Source organism: Peromyscus californicus, unplaced genomic scaffold (genome assembly GCF_007827085.1).
Source record: "Peromyscus californicus insignis strain IS unplaced genomic scaffold, ASM782708v3 Scaffold_13__1_contigs__length_99412109, whole genome shotgun sequence".
Lineage (NCBI taxonomy): Eukaryota > Metazoa > Chordata > Mammalia > Rodentia > Cricetidae > Peromyscus > Peromyscus californicus.
Window position 1 is genome coordinate 42,828,804 of NW_026294424.1, and position 23,268 is coordinate 42,852,071.

Below are 23,268 nucleotides of genomic sequence, written 5' to 3' on the forward strand. Positions count from 1 at the left end.
AAGTCATGGGCTGGAGAGATATTTCAGTCACTAAATTGTGAGCTCCAAATGGGAAGAGTCAAAGGATGGGGAGGAATACTATGAAGTGTTCTCTTTTAGACATAACGTGGCTATCATAATTGTGAACTCACAGCAGCTGTGGTTAACTTCACAAAATCCATGCAAGATCAGTTTTAGCATGGATTGGGGAGGGTTCCTGAGGCCTCATTTCTACCTGGGTTGCTATTGGTAGTTTCTGGCTTTCGAAGGAGGAGTCATTTTCTGTAGGAGTATGGCCACTAGTAGGCTCAACATGTTCCTAAGGGATTACCATTGCTCCTGTGCATATTGGCTGTAGGTTTAAAGAAAGAAAAAAAGAAGAGGTGAAATTGAAAGACGGGCATGTTGAGAGGGGCCTTGGGTTGTTGTAGGGGAAATAGGAAGTACATACCATCAAAATGCACTGGGTGAATGTGTACATTTCCCAAAGGATAAATTTTAAAGTTTTAATTAAAAGTGGTGATAAATTTTAAAGTTTTAATTAAAAGTGGTCTTTGTAGAAGTTTTGTGTTCAGTGTGTTCCAAGTTTCAGAAGCACACTGATCATCTCTAGAGCTTCAATTCTATAGTAACAGGTTAGAAGCATTCTTCAGTCAGCTCCATAGAAGTACTGTTTGCACTCAGAGATTAGAGAAATATGATGGGCAGTCCATGCTACAATGTCTTAGGAGTGTACGTTGTTCTCATAATTTCTTCATATCACAAAAGGATTGGATCTACTAACTCAGTTGTTTCCCTCCGTCTGTCTCCTTTACCATTTCTGTACATTTGGAAGCAATTCTTCTCTGAGTCTATTAGTGATTATCTGCAATTCCCCACTCCCAAACCCCTCACCTCTACTCCTAATACTTCAAAACCCTTCATCAGAGAACAGGGTTGTCATCTGAGAAAGGACTTCTACAGAACTTGATGGATTCACTTCTTTCAATTCTTCCCCTTTACATGGAGTTCTCTGTCAGAAGGATGAGTGAAGCCTCTGATAAAACATCACCATTGAGTGAGTATCTCAGAAGTTTTGTCCACTCCCAATTATGATGTAAACTCTCCTATGGAATACCTCTACCCTCGTTTGTGTTATTGTGCTGGATCACCCCCACCCCTCGTGATGCTAGTCAGGTGTGTTCAGGGACTGTACCCTGATGGCACTCACTGGTTTTTTTCTTGGATGTTTCATTTGTCTTCTGCTGAGACAAGGTTTCAGAGAGCCTGGATGCTATGGAAACAGATTTATATAAATACTTATACAAGAAATACATCCTGTCAGAAGAGCTCTTAATTGGTTACACAGTGAATTCTTCAGACTGAAACTCCTTCAAATAATTATAGTGGAAGTGTGTGTTGTCAGATCATGCATTTTTTTTAAATGTCTTTTCTCTATCTGATCACATTAACCACCTACATACCATGGGAAATGTCACTTCTGAGAGTTGGTTGGCACAATTTTGCTCAATATATCTCATCTCATCTTAAATCATTAGTTTTAGCAATATGATATTTAAGATAGATGAAGCCAGGTAAAAACTTATCTTTGTATTTTATTCTAGTACAACTTAACATATTTAGGGAACTTATTGAATCACCACCACTCTAAGATTGAGGAGATCTATCTATTCTGTTGTGATAACTAAAAAAAAACTTATGCAGATCCACATATATTTGTTGACTCATTTAATAATGTTTTTATAGGAATTTAATGAGTACAGAATATTTATCTGTAGCAGTGAGAGTAAAAGTTTGAGTAAAACCCTTCATTATTCACCCTCAGAGATTAAGAGTACATGATGCATTTTTAAGTAAGGATATAAAGAACTCAAAACCTCAAATATATTCCTTAAGGATTTAGTTATCAGATTCTAAAATATACACCATAGATTTCTATTTACAGTAAGATTCACCGCTCTCAACATCCTCCTGAATACTGGTAATTATAATAAAATTAACATACAGCTTTCACCATGGCAAAATACAATATGGTAAAATTTGTTTAAGATTAAATCAAAATCATCAAATAACTAGATGGGTTTTCCTTGCCCAAAAGTAGAAAAATGAGATAATTAGAACTGCCACCTGCACTAGAATCTCAAGATGGGTGACCTGGTGTCCAAATTACTCTTAAGTCACAGAAAATGAGAATATGACCCTATTTTTCTCAGTGGGAACAGTTATTTGATATTGCTATGTTTTCATCATCTCCCAAACCATTGAAAATTATCAGGGAAGTTTAGATTTTACATCTCAATGGAAAGCTCTTTATTTTTAAATTAATGAATATATACCTACAAGTTAGAATGGAAAAAAAAAGAAATATTCCTTAACATATACCTCCATTTTCAAGCACAAAACTAGCTGTAGGTGCAAAACTGATTCCAGCACCTTGATGATATCTCATATATAGGTATCTACAAAATATTTATTAAGCAGTAACATTAAAAATTAGTTATATTGCCCATTTTCTTGGAGAAAAACCATTCAACATGGACAGAACTGCAGATGCTGCAGGTATAGCAGTATGAAGGACAAAAAGGTATACCTGAGAAAAGAAAATTGTAAATATAATCACACTTGGCCATTTTTAGATCAAGGCTTCCATGGGGTTAGCAAATAGAAGCCTGATGTAAATTTTCTATCAAGGGAAGAGAGGGGATTCTCATGTCTCTTTGGCAAAACTATAAAAATAATCTACATGCAATCTCATCAAGAATAGATGTATGAAAAATAACAAATTGGTTAGCAAACACTTAAATATTTTCAGAGCTTCCAGATCAGCCAGAACTCCACTTCCTTTCTCTGCAAACAAACAAACCAGACAGAATATCAACCTTAGCTCCTAAGACTCAAAACTTCTCACTGATGACCCAGCCATCATAGTCTTTCCACCAGAAATAGCATTTTCTGAAATGACACAAAAGCAGCACTTAATTCTGTCAATATTTACCATCTCCACATAAGTTTTCATTAAAACCCTCTAATTATTATTATTCTTTGTTACAAAATTATGCTTCAGCATATTCAAATCTCTTTGCACAGTAAAAGTTAAAGGAATTGCATGGCAATAACCACCATGTGATAACTCACATGGCCTAGCATTTTATTGATAACTTCAGAGATCAAAATATACTTGCCATATACATTGTCTCACATTTTGGATTGTTTTTTCATTATTTATTGATGCTACATTTCCCAAGATTAGGAATCTCCAGCTAAGACATGCCTCATAATTTACATATAGTCTCCAAGTCATGTGTGGAAGAAATGACTCACCGCCAGGTTGGCCTGAGTTCCCAGGATGAGCCTCAATTTGGCATGTTGTGACTTCTATTGCTTTCTCCAGAACAAGACTTTTGTGAGTATACTCATGGCAGGGATTCCACAGCGCATATTTATTCCTCCCAACTTGAATGCTGTGAAGGTCATCTTATGTCTTTCAAATTCTCATTCATCCTTACCCTCTTTATTATAAACATTAAACAATGTCTTTTTTTCCTCAGTAATTTCTATTACCAAAATTCTCCCTTAGGAATGACAGTGTGTTTTTCTCGTTGAGTGATTTCTGAGAAATAATTCATAACCCATTTCTTTTCACCTGCAAATTCCATATCCCAATTTCCTCCATTTTCTAAATGATATGCTGATACAGGTATTTTTATTACATTGACTTTAAGAAATTGCTACCAAATTTTATTGAGAAAGTTATGGTTTCAGTGTAGTGGGTAGCCTATGAGTTCTGAAAAGGCTGATTCTGTGATTACACACCGATTAGAAGTTATGGCCATCATGGAAATACCTGTACAAATTAAGACAGACAATGCCCCAGCATATGTCTCCAATAAAATGAGACAGTTCTTTGCTTATTACAATATAAAGCATGTTACAGTTATACCACACAATCCCACAGGCCAAGCAGTCATAGAAAGATCCAATCGAACTTTAAAGGATATGCTAAATAAACAACAACAGGTAACAATGACTCCTAGAAATGGATTGCATAGTGTTTTATTAACCCTTGAATTTTCTCAATGCTGATAAGAAAGGAACAACAGCTGCGGAGAGACATTGGAAGACAGACAAAATTCCTGAGCTAAACCAACCAGTTTATTTCAAAGATGTGTTGACCTCAGAATGGAAACCTGGATATGTCCTACATTGGGGAAGGGGTTTTGCTTTTGTTTCTGAAGGAGAAGAAAAGCTATGGATACCAACAAAATTAATAAAAATTCGATTTGAACAGGAGAAACCCCTTGATGAGGAGAAGCAAAAGCTCATCCACCAATGTGACATCTCTACAAGATGTAAGAAAAATTTAACAATCAATGGTTGGTGTAGGGTTCTGTTTTTGTCTTTCCAGGATAATGGAAATACCCATCTTCCAGAAATCATAAGGCCTTGGTTATCCAGATGTCTACAGCAGAAAGAGTCTATTGGTACCAATCTGCACAGGGTAAAATCTCACTGTCTAACATTTATATCTCTATCAATCTAGAAAAGTTGTGGTTCCCATTCAATTATAAACCAAGCTGGCTTTGGAGATGAAATTGGCTCACTCCTTCTCTAAACCCAAGCATATTGCTAAAAGAAAAGGTTGAGAGATTCTTCAGTCGCATATCAAAAGAGCCCTCTGGTGTGGACAGAAGGAAACCAATAAAAAGGGACCATTGTCTTCAAGATTCTAATTCTCTCCATGCTTACTCTTGATTTCTTGGAATCCTTTCTTACATGTCATGTCATCTTTAAATTCAAACTTTCCATTTTGATATATTAATAATGTCCAAGTTTTTCACGGTAAAAAATAAGTTTTTCCAATAGCAATCTCTGAAGTCTCCAGAAGGAGGATGGGGCCCCAAGAACACCAACTCTACCCAGTCCAGAATGATGCCATGGTAGTCATCATCATACTACACTTCTAACCAGAATTTCAGACAATCTTACCCATTACTCTGAGACTTGCTGCAGAATCTATAGTTAGTCTAACTGAGATTTAACTATCAGAGCTTTCTTACAATACCCAACCAAGATACCATCACCCCCTAAACAGCAGGAAGCAATTCTAAGAAAATGATGCCCTTTCTCCCAAAGGTTTCATCTTTCTCAGAGTTATGAATGATGGTTATAGGGTTGGGGTGTAAGAAAATATTAGACTCAATATTCTCCTTAAGAAAAGAAAAAGTGTCTCAAAAAAAAGAAAGAAAAAGTGGAATGGATAGGTATAAGATATTGTGGTAGATTATTATATATACTAGTAAACAAATTTAGTAAAATAGCAGCCTTAGATAATTTGCACTGTTAGGGATTCTTATATGTTGATAAAAATGTAAACTATGTTTATATTCCTGTATATTGTATATTGATACAAATACAGAACTATATTTGTTATAATGTACATGTATTTCTACTCTTATTTGAAATATTTGTACATTGATACAAATGTAAATTTATATCTGTCATACTGTATGTATGTTCTACCTCTGTTTAGGATATTTTATATATTGATATATATTTAGGATTATTGTCATTTTGCATATTGCACTATTCATTCCTACCTCTGTTAAAGATATTTTGTGTATTGTCACAATTTTGAAGTCATTGTCCTTTTACCATATATTTGCTTACAGACTGTTTACCTTGTTTACATGAAGCCTTAGTCCTTAGGTTATTTAGGTAGATAAGACTTATAGGTTTATAGTCACCTATGCTTGTCATCTCTATAGTTATGTTAGTTAGGTTATCCAGACTTACAGATACATAGGTCGGATGGACAGGTAATCTTCAAACACTTCATGGACCTAGAGAATATGGCATTTAAATAACTTAGAATTCTGTTGACATGAAAAACAATTGCTCCTGGCAGCACCAATTTGATCCCAGAGAATGTTGGGCTTCTAAGAAATTTTCATTTAGAAGTTTGTCTTCTTGGCACAAAATGGCCTATTGGGCAAAGAACTGCCCTTGCCTCAACTGCTGACAGTACAATTGGACAAGCGGGACACAAGGAAAAGTGACTTCTGAACTCTGCCAAGACAGGGTAACATGGTATTTCAGCATTCCTACTTCTGAAAATGGTCTGTCAGATACGCTATGCCTATAGCCAATTTGAATGCACCAACAATGCTGAGAAGCATTAGGTGACTGTCCAGGCTGCCAGCTGTCTCTGTCTACTCTTGCAAGACTCCCGAAAGTTGCTTGCATCCATCTTCCATTTCTCAGGTATCATTATATTCCTTCTCAGGTCTTTGATGGGATTGAAGACTAGCAGTTATAGTTACAACTTAGTATATATATATATATATATATATATATATATATATATATATATAATATCTTAGATAGAACTTATTAAGTATTAGATTTAAGTTCTTTAGAATAGGACACGTTTTGGAATGATCTTTGTAACATGCCATTTACCTATGCTCCAGACTTCTATGGATTTTAGTATGTGTCTCTTGTTTGATATTGTTCTAGTTGGTTGTAGTTCCATCTTATCTAGGTCATTATCCCTTATTACTCCTGGACAATATTTGATAATCATTCCTATTGTATATAGTCTTGTATTAGGTTAGAACCTTCTTATTTAGACAAAAGGGGGAGATGTAGTGGGTAGCCGTTCCAGCTTTGACCTGGAAGTACCACCCGCTTTGAGGCTTCGGTAACTGTCACACCTACAAGGTGGAGCCGAGAGAGGACCCCTGAAGACCCGAGATCCAGATGGGGGAGCTCTCTTGGTTCCTAGATCCTGGGTGCTGGACATAGACAGAGCAGAGTTCTCCAGAGAACACCACTGTACTGTGCTACACCTTTCCCAGACCCTGTAACCTATCCCTTCGCTTGTAAATTACCCCACAAAATAAACCTCCCTTTTAACTACATGAAGTTGCCTTAATATTTAAACCAATATTTCAGTTTTTATAAAATGTTGCTTTTCCTTACACACACACACACACACACACACACACACACACACACACACACACACACATACACACACACCCCCCACACACGGAGGATCATCTATGTCTCCAGCGAAATCTTATTGAACCTGCTGCAACTTGCACAGCTTCAAGATTGACCTCACTAGGGTGATCGGAGAATGAAGAAATGGCAAACACACATAAGGAAAGGCTGGGATCAGGTGGGACTGTGAGTTCTAATGGAGATGCACTAACTGCAGCTTAGAAGCGCAGTGAGTTTATTAAATGAAACATGCACAAGGAGGAAGCATGTTTGCTAACCTCGTTAGGAGTTCTCTGTAGAGGAGCAGCTTCAGGTTGCTCATCTAAGCATCATCTAAGAGGAGGATGCTTGAAGTTGATAGTTTCAGTATGCATTGGTTTTAGCTAACATCCCCAACCATTTGCAAACATTGGTACTTACCAAGGTAAGGCATTACTGTTCCCACGGATCTGAGTCATTGGGGATGTTAACATGGCTATGGTCATTTCGCTATTAAACATCCACTCAGGACTTCATCCACTTCCAATGTATCTTCATCTTGAACACATCTGTTAATTACTGGATATTCATATCCAAGCAAACCAACTCAGTAATTGCTTTTTCTCTGAGGATTTTTGGTTAAGATTTAAAAAAAAAAAAAAAAAAAAAACATACTCCCTTTTAACATGATGATAAAGTTCTTCTGTTTTGTACAGCATAAGGAATATTGATTTTTTTTATTTTTATTATTTGTTTGCCTCTACATTTTTTTAATTTATTTTGTACTATTTCCACAGAGTCTATGTCCAACTCTTCCAGTCTCCTTTCATGAAACCTCAAGTGTTATGTTCTTGCTTTCCTAGCTCTCCTCATTGTCTCTCTTTACCCAATGGCTATTTGTTTGCCTTAAATGGATCACATAAATTCGTCTTGAATTTGTCTGTTGATTGTTTGGTGTGTTTCTTTTGTTTTCATAAGACAGAATCCAGTGTATCCCAGTTTTGTCTCAAACTCACTATGTGGCTGAGAATAATCTTGAAATGCTGATCCTCCAGCTTCCACCTCCCAAATACTGGGATGACAGGCTTGTGAACATTATGTTACATAGTGCTTGTGGTCAAATTGAGGGCTTCAACCATTCTAAATGAACTCTGTATCAACTAAGCCACATCTCATCCCTTTGTCTTGGTTTAAATATCAAATTTGACTATATCTTATCTTTCCCTTCCCAATAAATAGCCAAGCCCTGGGAATGATTACCTGTGGTTTCCATTTCTGAGCATGAATTCTAAAACGTAATTAATTCTGAGCATAGATTTCAAAATATTAGGCAAATATACATTTTTTTCTTTGTAACTGTAAGTTCATGCTAAAACAAAGGAACTTCAAAAGCCTTAAATTTTGAAAAGGAGCTTAGAAAACAGGTTTTAGCATGGGCACTTTTCAATACTTTTCCTAGATTTTAATCTCTGCAGAGACAAGGGAAAAGGTTTTGGGATAATGTAAGTTGAAGGATATACTGAGATTACTGAACCTCCACATAAAGCAAAGAATACTATATGGCTCTCTAAATGACATGATATAGGGGACTAGAAAAGATTGGAGCAACTCAAGGCTGGATCATGAAGATTTGTGATTCTCTAACTTGGGTCAGGTTCAGATTAGAGGAAATGTCTTCTCTAGTAATTCCTGAGCCAGGATATTGAAGAGTTGCTCTATATGACTAGAATTTCCAAAAAAAAACCCTCTAGAATAAGTCAATAATTAAAATTGTTCTGAGGTCTGTGGTAGTCCTGGTTACTGGGAAAATAAATAGTTAATAATAAAGCACCATAAAGAGTCAGCAGAAAATATTATAATGGAGTTATAACTATAAGAATTTAAAGGAATAAAATTGTCCTCCTAACTTCTGGAACAATGGTACATAACTTTAAAACTGTAGAAAAAAAGAACAAGATGAAAATCCAAATCTAGATAACGTTTAGAAACAGCCAAGGAAGCTTAGAGACACTCAGTAGCAAGATGTGATGTAGCTGAGTAAACTGTTATGATAAGAGATTTACATAAATTCCTTTATTGATGAAAACAATAACTTTTAAGAATGGCAAGGATAAGTATTCATGGCCAAAATTCCAGGGGAGCCTAATGTAAGCCAGGAGATGAGCAGATGGTGTTTGCTTTTGGTTTGTTGTCTTGGTTACATTTCTACTGCTGTGATAAAACACGATCAGCTTACTGATGAAAGTGTTTAGTTGGGACTTGCAGTTCCAGACGTACAGAAATTTATCACCTTCAAGGCAGGTAGCATGACAGCACACATAGTGCTTCAGCAGAAGCTATGAGCCAATCCAATCCACAAACAGAAAACAGAGGGCACACTAGGGATGATAGGGAGATTTTGAATCCTCAAATCCCCCTTCTACACACACACACATCCAAACAGTTCTACCAACTGGGGACCAAGTATTCAAGCATATAAGCTTATAGAGTCCATTCTCATTCAAACCACTACACTTGTCATGGTGGTAACTGAATAGTACAAGTTATACAATGGGGAGTCAAAATTAAAGTTTCTAATAGGGTGGGATGTAGGCACATAGGTTCATGTCATCAAGAACCTTTGGAGTAGGAGCTTCAAGAATCTCCTTGCCCTGCTTTGGCACAAGGAAGAAAGAATAGAATCAACCAGAGGACTGGCAAGTGCTGTGCCTAGAATACTGAAGCTCTTCTGTGTATCCTAAATATAACATGAAACTTACCTTCACTATGATGTGAAAAAAGAAAAGAAAGAGGTGGAGAAATTCACTAGATAATCACACATGAAGTGAAAGCTGGAAGTGAGACCTAGTATGATTTTTTTAAACAAAAGGCACAGTTTCATCCATCAGAGAATGAAAAAAATATAATATATATGTTTAATATATAGCATGTTCAGTTTTTCTGTTAAACATTTTATTTCCAATGTTTGCATGTTCTACATTCTCTAGAGAGTTACACTGAAGGGCTCAGGTCTGAATTTAAAAGTGCTTTGGTCTAATTGAAGCAGATTTTATATGCTGTTGTCTGTGGCTTTCTAATTCTCTTCTGCGTTACTCTGTAGGAAAAAAATGAAAATATTATAGGCTCTTACATTAATGGAAGGTCTTCAATCAGCATGAATGATCTTAAACTTTTCACTAATCAATAAGGCTTTGGCACTTGGTAAGTCCTCAGTAAATAAATAGTAAGTAAATTGACATGATGACCTTATCATTTTCATTTCTATAATTTCTACTTAGGCAATACATTAAAGAGTTATGTAAGATTGCACAAATAGTACCAATGTGCAGAACGGATGTAAACATTTTTTTCTTGGCATAAAGCTAATGTTTCCAACTTTGAGTCATAATCTTTTATGGAGGCCAAAAATTAGTATAATTGGTCAGAAATGACTTCTTTTCAGTGAAATTGAAATTGAAGAATGGTGGAGCATATGGAACACAGACCACAATAATACAATATAGGCTAGAAAATAAATGAAAGCAGGCAAAAGAAAATCTATTGTATCAAGCATAATAAGGCTTAAGGGACACTTTGTAAAACTTCTATATATGTTAGGTCAATGAGGGAAAAATGCTCTTATCACCTTAGGTCATAGCAGAAAATGTTAGAAAGCCACTACAGTAGGTCATTTGTTTTCACTAATTGCTCTTTAACATTTCCAAGAAGAAAATAACCTCTTTTAGCCTAGAGTACTTCATTATCTCTTCCCTTGAACTAGGGTTAAAATTGTTTTTCAAAGTTATGAAATGCTCTACATTAGAAAAGATAACAAACAATAATAGAGGTGACCTCGACACAAACAAACTGACTGGTTGTGGTATCCATGGTCCCTCAAGCCCTCGTTCTGCCGCATCACTTCCGTCCCACCTTATAGACTTCGTCTCTAAGGGAAATTATTTCAGCAGCCACAAAGGATCTGCTTTGCCTATTTGCATTCCTTTCTCCAGCAGCAACCACTGTTTGAAACCGGGAGTCTCACATGGAGTTGTATAAGTGCATGACCTATTTATCTTTCTGCATATTGATGCATAGTTTTCAGTGACGCATAGTTTCAAATGTTGGTAATTGGGGTGAATTTTTCTTTATATTTTTTAAGTTTCATAAAAATCTAACATTATAATATAATTACAACATTTCTCCCTTTCTATTCCTCCTTCCATCGCATACAGCCCTCCCCACTTTCATTCAAATCCATGGTATCATTCTTTCATCGATAGTATTGCACATATTATGTATATGTATATACATATAAAACAAGGATGATACCAATGGACATGTGAAAATGGAGGGGGACAAGCTCGGGAATCCTCAACTCAAAATAAATAAATAAATAATAAATAAAATAAATAACCTATAGGAAACTGAGGAAAGCTAATGGTCACCCCCCAAAACATATATAATATATAAAGGCAGCATTATAGACTGAGCGGTTATATCTTTTTCTATTTTCATGTGTGTCTTACATCCTATGTGAGTGTTAGGCTGTTTCACAACCACTATTACTTTTATCATCCCTCCCTTTTCTAAACATATGCAATGAGAATTTCAGTACCTTAGACTTCTGGAAGTGACTTTGATCTGGTTCCTGTCTAGTGGATAGATTTAACATTGAAAGAATTGAAATAGTGATTGCACTATAACTTGTACTACAGGGTATAAAAGCTTTTGTTGTCCACGTCCTTGAGAACACTGGTATTTTTCAGACTGTTCTGTTTTTCAGCATGTACTGACAAAGAAATTGATTTTTCAAATTATTTATGAGATTTAATCTCTTCTTAAGGTCTTTACATATCCCTTGTTCATTTTTTCATAGTTGGAGGGTTTGTTTTATTGATTGGTAGAATTCCTTGTGCATTATAAGTACTAATTTTGCCTATGCATATGACAAACCTACTTTCTAGTTTGTGACTTGGTTGTGAACTTCATGATAGGTAGGTGCATGGTAGACTATCATTATTATCAATGCAATGGACTTTATGAGTTGCTACTCATTTTTACTTAAAATAATGTCTATGCTAACATTATAAATATAGCCTTAACATTGCTTTACAGATTATTTTAAATCATTTCTCCTTTTCACATTAATATAGAGGAAATGTGTTTGTATCTGAAGATATATGGAATCTGGTATAATTTTATGTCAGTCATTTAGCTTTGAATTGTCTATAAGCTGTCATTCCTGATGCTGTGTATATTCACACATATTCATGCACATTAGGGTTCTTACAACTTTATATATTTCTTTTTGTTTTTTTTAATACTAGTACAAATAGCATCTTAATTATTTAGTTATAACACTGTTTAATGTGACATTTCCTCACTCTTCTTCTTTCAGTCCTTTAAGGGTTCTTCATGTACTTCTATGCCCTCTTTCTAATATTTAAAGTTTCATATTCCATGAAAAATATTTTTGAAAATATCACTGAAATTGAAATATTTGTTATTGGATAATTGCTGTGCCTATAATTCTGAGGTTTTCCTACCAAGAAATTGGCATGACACTTTAATTATTTAGGTATACTTTTATTGTTTCCATGCTTTCATTAGTTTTCTTTCAAGTAACTTTCAATGTGAATTCATATTTTATAAAGTTTAACGCTTATGCACTAAGTTACAGAAGACCTCATGTATATTATTCATGTTCCCATAAAGGCTGTTCAGTTATTTGATCTATTATAAATACTCAAATATAAAGATTTATAAATATCTCATGGTAATTAGCATATTATTTGCAAACAAGAACTTGGTGTAATTTCTTACTTTAAATTTCTGGTGTTTGAGTCCTTTGTCTTTTGCTGTGTGCTGCCAACATGACTGTAACTGAATAAAATCAATAATCAGATGCCTCCCCTCTTCTATGTATAGTGTTGCAACCTATATCATAACTATTCATAAATGTCAGTTTACCTGCATTTGTATAGATAATGATGAGCATTCATTTATGGTTTTATATGATAAATCATACTAGTAACTCTCTGTAAGTACTCACAGTCCCCAGTCACAGTTTATTGTATATGGTTCTGCACTTTGTTGTGTGTCAGTTTCCTATCACTTTATCGTTGTGTTTGTCAGCTTTTAATTGCTTTCACAAAACTCTTTAAAGCAAGAAGGAGTTATTTTGTGTTCCAGTTCCAAAGGTCCTGGTCCCATGACAGTTGACTCCTTGGCTTTGGAGCTGCTATGTGTTGAGACAGAATGCCATGGCAGGGAGCACTGATGGAAGGAAATGGATTGTTCCAGAAGGACTGGGAGGGAGAGGCTGAGGAAAATGTACCCCCTTCAAAGGCATGTCCTTGTCCACCCACTGCCTTCAACTAGGCCTTAATTTTTTTAAATAATTGAATTTATTCATTTATTTTACATACCAACCACAGTTTCTCCTCCCTTCTCTCCTCTCATTCCCTCCCCCATGCCTCCCCTTACACACCCCCAATTCTCCTTTGTTTCTGTTCAGAAAGGAGCAGGGCTCCCATGGGTGTCAACAAAGTTAGGCATATCAAGTTGAGATAGGACTAAGCTCCTCCCCTTGTATTCAGGCTGGACAAAGCAACCCAGGATGAGAAATACATTCCTGGAAGCCAGGCAAAGCATTAGGGGCAGGCCCTGCTCCCACCATATAAGAGCTAGCGAGCAAAAGGCTTGAGCCATGGCCATGCAGTTATAATTAATACAAGCCTCTGTGTGTTTACTTGGGGGAGGCGAGTGGGAGAGATTTGTCCCAACCACCAGCAGGCCGGGACACAGGAAACCTTTCAGCTACAGTCACATGTATGTAAAAGGCCTAGGTCGGTCCTATGCAGGCTCCCTAGCTGTTCTTCCAGAGTCTGTGAGCATCTATCAGCCCAGGTGAGTTGTTTCTGTGGGTTCCCTTATGATGTCCTTAACCCTTCCTGGCACATAAAATTTTTCCTTGCTGTCTTCAACAGGATTCCCTGAGCCCAGTGCTTTACTAAGGATTTCTGCATCAGTCACTGGATAAAGGCTCTCTGATAACAATTGGGGTAATTACCAATCTGATTACTGGAGATGGCCAGTTAAGGCTATGTATCCATAAGAGTCTTAGCTGGGGTCATCCTTGTGGATTCTTGAGAGTATTCTCTGCAGTAGGTTTCTACCTGACCCCAAAATGTTCTCCTCATCAAGACATCTCTTTCTTTACGCTTCCCCTCCATTTATGCCCCAACCCAATTCCACATGTTCTCATTCCCACTGGCACCCAATCTACCCAGGAGATCTCTTCTAGTTTCCCTTCCTGTGGGAGCCTGTTTTCAGGTTCCTCATGGCTTTACCCAGCAGGTTCGCATAGAGAGGATGATTAGGACCACGGGCCTGAGTGCAGGTGTCTGAGATGGTCTGCACTTGGCTATGCTGAGGGGAGATCTTTTGCTCCACCCCTTGGTATCTCTATAAATATCCTGGGGCAGAGACAATCAAGGCTCCTTGGAATAGGTTCCAGGGCCTCTCGAGGCTATCCTTTATTTCTGTTTATCTCCACATTCTAAATCCTTCTATCTAATATTTCCTGCTGCTCAAACTCAAGAAAACTCTGGGGAGCTATGGGTTGGTGGATAAACGCCCCGCACTTTTCCAGGAAAATTTATTCATCCCTCTCCCCCTATAGGCCTTCCTTATTACCTAGCCTCTCTGGGGCTATGGATTGTAGCATGGTTATCCTTTACTTTACAGTTAATATCCACTTATGAGTGAATATATAACATATTTGTTTTTCTGGGTCTGGGTTACCTCACTCAGGATTTTTTTTTAGTTCAATCCATTTGCCTTCAAATTTCCTGATGTTGTTTTTAATAGCTAAGTAATACTCCATTGCATAAATGTACCATATATTCTTTATCCATTCTTTGGTTGAGGGGCATCTAAGTTGTTTCCAGGTTCTGGCTATTAAGAATAAAACTGCTATACACATTGTTGAATGAGTGTCCATGTGGAAGGAGCATCCTTTGGTATATATGCCTGAGAGAGTGTATTGCTGGGTCTTAAGGTAGATTGATTCCACATTGTCTGAGAAAACTCTGTATTGATTTCCAAAGTGGTTGTACAACTTTGCACTCCCACCAGTAATGGTTCCCCTTGCTCCACATCCTCTCCAACATAAGCTGCCATTAGTACTTTTTATCTTAGCCATTCCAACTGGTGTAAGATGGAATCTCAGAGTAATTTTGATTTGCATTTTCCTGGTGGCTAAGGATGTTGAACAGTTCATTAAGTATCTCTCGGCCATTTGATATTCTGTTGAGAATTCTGTTTACATATGTATCTCATTTTTTAAATTGGATTATTTGGTTTTTTGATGTTTTGTTTCTTGAGTTTCTTTATTTATTTTGAATATCAGTCATCTGCCAGATGTGGGGTTGGTGAAGATCTTTTCCCATTATGTAGGCTGCTGTTTGTCTTATTGGCTTTGTCCTTTGCCTTACAGAAGCTTTTCAGTTTCGTGAGGCCCCAGTGATTGTTGAACTCAGTGTCTGTGCTACTGGTGTTCTATCAGGAAGTTGTCTCCTGTGCCAATTTGGTCAAGGCTATTTCCCAATTTCTATTCTATCAAGTTCAGTGTAACTGGATTTATGTTGAGGTCTTTGATCCATGTGGACTTGAGTTTTATGCATGGTGATCTATCAGGATCTAGTTGCATTCTTCTACATTTGGACATCCAGTTATGCCAGGACCATTTGTTGAAGATGCTTTCTTTTTTCCATTGTATAATTTTGGCTTCTTTATCAAGAATCAGGTGTCCATAGGTTTGTAGATGTATGTCAGGGTCTTTGATCTACCTGTCTGTTTTTATGCCAATACCATGCTGTTTTTATTACTACAGCTCTGCAGTAGAGCTTGAAATCAGGGATAGTGATATCTCTAGAAGTTCCTTTATTGTTCAAGATTGTTTAAGCTAACCTGTTTTTTCTTTGTTTTCTTTTTCCATATGAAGTTGAGTATTGTTCTTTCAAGATATGTAAAGAATTGTGTTGGAATTTTGATGGGCATTGCATTGAATCTGTAGATTGCTTTTGGTAACATCTAAATCTTAATTCTTCCATGTCTATTCAGTATAAACTCATGAGCATTTTAATTCACTGAAGATAACATCCCTTTTTTTTGAATCACTGAGGTCCAAACCTTCAATATGTGAGCCTCAATAGGGAGAACTTCATTCTTTAACAATTTTGGTGACAAATTATCTAGCAAGTGCAGTAGCCAAAAGAAATATAAAATCATGATCCCACGGTTTCCACCAGTTATCAGCAGTTAGATATACCTATGTTCAAGGTATTGCCCAGGGAGTTGATCTCAACTGAAACTAAGGACATGTTTGCTCAGTGCCCTGGTTGTTAGAAGAAATCATGACTATGTGGTTATAATGTTGATATATTATTTTCTTCCCAGTTTCCGAATGAACACCATTTCCGGATACTAAGGTTTTAGTGGCTCAACACCCACATAATAGCTAGTCTCACACGGATTTATTAACTCAGAGTCATAGCAGGGGGAAAGCAGTAAAAGAGTTGGAGAGATGTCTTTGCAAGTAAGAGTGCTTACCACACAAACATGGAAACCTGTGTTCAGTAGCACTGACATAAAAAGCATGACTTGGATGCCCACAAGGCTGTAACACCTGAGGAGTAGAAATAGATGTCTTGCTGGAACATGCTGGATGCAAACCTGGTTCAGGTCCAATGAGAGACTCTATCAAGGTATTGAGACATAGTGTGATAGAACAGGACACCTGATATCTTCATCTGACCTTCACACCCAGGAACAGGCAACAAGAACAGAACAGAACACACACACACACACACACACACACACACACACACACACACACACACACACACACACACACACACGACACACAGAGAGAAATAGAGACAATCAGATAGACAGAGGAATTAAAAGTTTTTGTATTCCCAGGGGCATGACAATACTTAAAGTTGCAGATGTGAGTTACTCAAATTTTCTCCCCTCCATACATTTTATTTTTTGCAACGCAATGCTTTTCTGCTTACTTGCTGCATGTCTATAGGAAAGCAAGACCATGATAAGAAGTCTGCTTCTATACATCTTACAGTTTTAAAGAAATACAAGGACATGATATTCCAAAAATGAAGAAATATCTTGCAAAATTAAATCAAGAAAATTAAAAATTATTTTTAAAAGCTTAAGTAAAATTAAATGTGTATCTTAGCTATTAGCAAAAAAGCCAAAATATGTTCCTAGTAAAGGTGTCCAAGGGTTACTTAGATATTCCTCTTCACTCACTTCTCCATGTTTCTTTCACACCGCAAGAGAACTCCCATTTGAGATATTTGATCTATTTTACTTGTCTACTCACTGGCCTACTTTTACCAACAGACTATAAATTTCATAAGGGTAGGAGATATGAGTCTCTCCTTTTGATTTAACAGCCTAAGAACCACACATAGTTATGGAGCACATGTGTGATTTCCAATGCATGCAAGAATTAAGAATTCAAATGAGATTGAATGTATGGACCTCCTCAAATATTTTTCTCTTCTTTTGGAAAGGTTCTTACACCACAGTGTAGGCTGGTCTTACGCTCAAAATTCTCCTGCTCCATCTGACTCACAAGTACTAGGACTGTGTACATGAACCACCATGCCTAGCTTTTTAGTGATTTTTTCTTTTTAACATTCTTTGTCAGTCAGTCATCATGTAGACCCTTCACTGATCATCTATAATAACATACAAAAGAGAAGATAGTTTTTAAAAATTGAGGAAGAAATGGGTAAAAGTATCTCTACTTCCAGTTACCAGGACCAAGATGGTACAGAAATGGGAATCTAGATATGGTCACTAAAGATTTTCACAAATAAGATTTCTCTCTCTCTCTCTCTCTCTCTCTCTCTCTCTCTCTCTCTCTCTCTCTCTCTCTCTCTCTCTCTCTCTCTCTCTCTCCCATTCTCTTTCCTGTATCGAGTATCGAGTTGTCTCTGTCCCGCCAGCCAGCTCCCAAATCATGACATAGAGACATATTGAAGAAGAAAGCTCAGCTGATAGCTTAGGCTTCTTTTTGGGTGGCTCTTATGACTTAAATTAATCCATTTCTATTCACCTATATGCTGTCCCAAGGCTCGTTTACCTCATCTACATGCTGTCCATCCTGCTTCCCTGCTTCTTCTTTGTCTCCTTGTGTCTCTGATGTTCTTCTTCCCAGCATCCTCTATGCCTGGAAATCCAGCAATCAGCCATTCAGCTCTTTATTAAACCAATCAGATCTCGAAAAACCAAAAAAAAAAAAAAAAAAAAAAAACCAATCAGAGTGACACATCTTCACAGTGTACAAAAAGATTATTTCACAACACTTTCCTCTCCCTCTCCCTCCCTGTGTGTTTGTGTATGTGTTGTCATCGTCATTTTGATTTGTTTTATCACCTTTAAAAAAAATGATGTTCTTCTTTTCTCAATCATTTTGTCTAGAAACCTCTGTCTACAAGATGATTGAATAGCCAGTTCAGTGGGTGAAATCAACCTTATTAAATGCTGTCAGTGACATCCCTTGCTTTTCTTCATCTTTTTCAAAACCCTGTCTCTTTACGGTGAGCAAAGATTTATTACTGGCATTTCTCATATTTTCCTCATAGTGTTGTTTAACACTGAAAACGATGAAAAAATTCTGATTTAAAGGTGTAAAGACACAGCAGAAAAAGAACCACTGACAAGCACTTTGGAGTCTGAGTAGTGTGCAAAACACTGCAAGTGTTTTTGGATTGCATGTTCCCATCCACCAATGCTTAAGTCTTAACACTGACTCCAAAATGTCTTGTCTTTCCTATCTAACAGCGCCAAGGCAGATCCACAGTATATTAACTTAGAGAAATTAATTTACATTTTCTTATTCTAGTTTTTCTCTTCTGAGACTCTTAGCATAAATATATAGTTTTAATCTGGCATGAAGCTTATTTTGTTACTCAAGGCATTATATAGAATTGAGTTTTGTGGTTCAGTTTGCTAAACTTGGGGTTGAAAACTAAACATTTCTTGGGGAAAAATGGATAAGAATATCTTACATTTGTTGAACATAGCCAAGAAATTTATTTTTAATAACTGAGCCACAGATGGGATGCCATCTGTCAGCATATGGCTGGCTCTTAAAGCAGTGTTTACATCTGGGGGTATGGTGCTGTCTTTGAGAGAAGCATTGTTGGATTAAACTTAAAGGGAAGTTATTTGAGAATCATGAACGTTGTAAAGTGCTAAGGATAGAATCAGAGTGTTTATATGCATACAGTTTTCATACATTTGGATGGGTAAAATGAAAGAAAATCTGTCCATTGAAATTATGTGATGATAATGAAAATAATTGTAGATTTTACATCACTAAAGGTTTTGTTCTCCTTTGATGGGCAAAACTATGATAATGACATGAAAAATAATTGAGATTGAGTGTTTTATGTTTTCAGTTTCACTTTTAACTCTCTGATAATTACTAACATATTCTTTCAATTTGACCCCTCAATTTATTTAAAACTTATGCAAAAGACACATTTCATTCCTTCCATTTTAAAAATTATTAGCATGATTTTATTCTGTTTCATTATGCAAAATATATCTTATTTTAAGTTGATTTTAAAATTTCAAACTTATTAATAGAAGAATTTTTATTATGAAACTAGTAAATCAAATTTTATAAATGCTTCTTAATATGTGCACTAAAAATTGTAAAAAGTAGCCGGCGGTGGTGGCGCACGCCTTTAATCCCAGCACTCGGGAGGCAGAGGCAGGCAGATCTCTGTGAGTTTGAGGCCAGCCTGGTCTACAGTGCGAGATCCAGGAAAGGTGCAAAGCTACACAGAGAAACCCAAAATTGTAAAAAGTATTCCAACTAATGAGCACCATAGCAATTTTGATAAACATGGACATTTTGTAATATGTAAAATATAATAATTATCTCCTCAAGCATTTATTATTTCTTCATGGTGAAAACATTCAAGAATCCTTTTCTTTGACTTATTAACAGTGTGCAGGTCCATGAGATGGAACCTGTTTGAGTGACCAAGGATCTAGGACTACATGGCCCAGGGACCTAGAATAACCAAAATAATACTGGTCTAATAAAAAAGAAAAAAATGTAGTGATAAAATGACCCATAATGCTATTCTGCTATACTCATAGATCAGAACCTTGTTCAGCCATCATTACAGAAGCTTCTTCCTGCATAAAATGAGAACAAAAATAAAGCCCGACAGCCAGACATTATTCAGAGTGAGATACCTTGGAATACTCACCCCTAAATGGGATGTCTCCATCAATTCTCTCCCCTCAGATCTCAGGAGGCAGAAAGAGTGTAAGAGCCAGAGAGGACAGAGGACATCAAGCAAACAAGCCCTCTCAATCAATATAAGCAGAGCTCATGTAAACCACAGAGACTGAAACAGCATGCACAGGGCCTGCACAGGTCTGAACTAGGCCCTCTGCATATATATTATAGCTTCAGTTTAGTGTATTTATGGGGCTTATAAGTGTATAAATATCTTTGATTCTTGAGCCTTTGCTTAGGTTTTTTTTTTTCCTGTTAGATTTTGTTTTTTTTTTTTTTAGATTTTGTTTTATCTTATATTTTATTTTGCTATACTTTTTAAAACAAATGAATGAATGAATGAATGAGTGAATGAATGAATGAATGAATGAATACCTAGCCATTAGGATAATGTTAACAATTGAATGGTCACATACCTTTTGGGAGAAGGAAAAATCAGTTTTCTCTAATAGAGTGACAGTTAGTATATCAACTACTCCAGTACAGGCCTCATGTTCAGGAGTAGTGGACCCATGTATGATGGATTCCACAGTTTTTCTTATGTGCTTTTACTTGATTACAGATTTGGGGTGGGGGAATCTGTTGGTTTTATTTTGCTTTTGGGGGTTTTGTGGATTTTGTTGTTGTATTGGGTTTTTGGTTGTTTGTTGAGAAAGAACATAAAGTTCAGTAAGGAAGGAGGGAAAGGATCTAGCAGGGATCAGGAGAAGGGAAGAAGATGATCAAATATATATTTAAATTTAAAAACTATGTGGTGATATTTTATTTTTGCATTAATAAATAAAGCTTGCCTGGAGACCAGGGGGAAAAGGCCAGCTATTTTAAGTAAACAAATAAGTCAGGTAGCATACACCCTTAATCCCTTAGCAGGCAGGATCTCTGTGTTCAAGGCCACACTAGGTAACAGAGCCAAGTGTGATGACACATGCCTTTAATCCCAGTACCAACCATAAAGACCTGGAGGTCTGTACAGACAGACAGACAGTGACAGAGATGTGTAGGAAGAGGAATTGAGGTAGCTGGGCTAAGAGCCAATAAGAGGGAAGAAAAGCAAGGCATATAAGCCTGGGTAGACAGGAAGTCATGCTCTTTGGAAGCTGCTGAGTTGGTGAGGTGAGGTTAGCTGGTGGCTTTCAGTTTTTCCCTGATCTCTCTAAGGCTTTAACCCAAATTTCTGGCTCCATGTTCTTTATTTAGTAAGATCATTTAGAAATTCATCTACAAAACTATTTTAAATACTAGAAATATAATAAAACACAGGCGCTTACACAAAGAATATGCAGCACCTTTTCACAATCTATAAGCGCACTACTCTGATGAAGCACAAAGGGACCTTCATTCCTGTATCTCTACAAAATAGTGTTCTTTGATCAACATCCTCTACTGGCCTCTGATAGTCACATGGTACTCTCAACATCTATGAAAGTACACCATCATTTTAGATTCCACATATGAGTAAAATCATGCACTACTTACCTCCTTGTCTGTCTTATTTTATATAACTTGATAATCTCTAGTTCCACTTTTGCTATTACAGATATCAGGATTCCCATTCACTTTTACGACTAAGTGGTACTTCACTGTAAATTTGTACCACATTTTGTTAAACCACCTATCATTTGATGGACACTTAACCTGACTATTGTGAATAGAACTGCAATTAAGTCATGAATGGAGTTGTCTCTTTGACATACTGATTTCATTTCTGGGGGATTATGTGTGGTATTGTGCTTGCTAGCCATATGAAAAACTATGCACATTATACATCTGACAAAGAGTTAATATACAGTATCTATAATGAAGCCTGAAATCTCAAAATTAAATAAAGTCTTATTAGAAATGGACAATAAATATTTGTCAAAATAATGCCAAAGATGTTGAACATTAATCACAGCAAAATGCAAATCAAATCATTATGATTAGTCACTGGACTTCAGTAATAATAGCTAGTTCCAAAAGAACTAAAGTTAGTGAGTTCTGGTGATCATGTAGAGAACAGGGGAGCATTGCACACTCTTCATAGGAATGTAAATTAGTCAAGCCATTTTGTAAACCGGTACATAATTAGTCAAATAATTAAAATTAGAACTTCCATATGATCCACTAAAGTTTAATTGGCATAAACATGTAAAGAAGTTGTTTGATTTGCTAGCAATTTACTCCCCAATCAAAAGTAATTTGAGTAAATTTTAATGAATACCATTTTCCTATCACCAATTCAAAACATATGGAAAGCAAGGCATCACTTTTCCTCCACCTACAATAACTAAAACTCAATGCTGATATTAGGAAATTACACAGATTGTAAAACTCTAGTGAACATAGGTTGCAAAGAAATGCACACACACACACACACACACACACACACACACACACACACAGACATGATAATAATTATAACAAGGGAGGACAAGTATCACTTTAGATTATGTTTAATGTAGCATATACATAAAGATTTTTAAATATTATCTCACATCCTGATAATGTTATAGTTTTTGCATAAAGTTAAGTAATTGTAAATAAGTTTAGTGAGGTTAATAGGACCATTTTCTCTCTGCTATATGATGCTGCCTCCTATGTGGGGAAATGTTATCAGTGAACAACTACAAAATATTGATCATAAATGAGAGAAAGATGAAAAGCACTAATGATGACAGTGAGAAAGGAAACCACCTTGAAGTGCCAGTTTCCATGTATCAACTAGACTATTAAATTAAATTTGCTCTTGTCAAAAATCAAAGAAATAACCAAAACCATACGTTTGAAATCTGATTTTGCATTTCTGTTTGGGACATACTAGTCCAAATTCTTTTTTTTTTTTTTTTTTTTTTTTGGTTTTTCGAGACAGGGTTTCTCTGTGTAGCTTTGCGCCTTTCCTGGTACTCGCTTTGGAGACCAGGCTGGCCTCGAACTCACAGAGATCCGCCTGCCTCTGCCTCCCGAGTGCTGGGATTAAAGGCGTGCGCCACCAC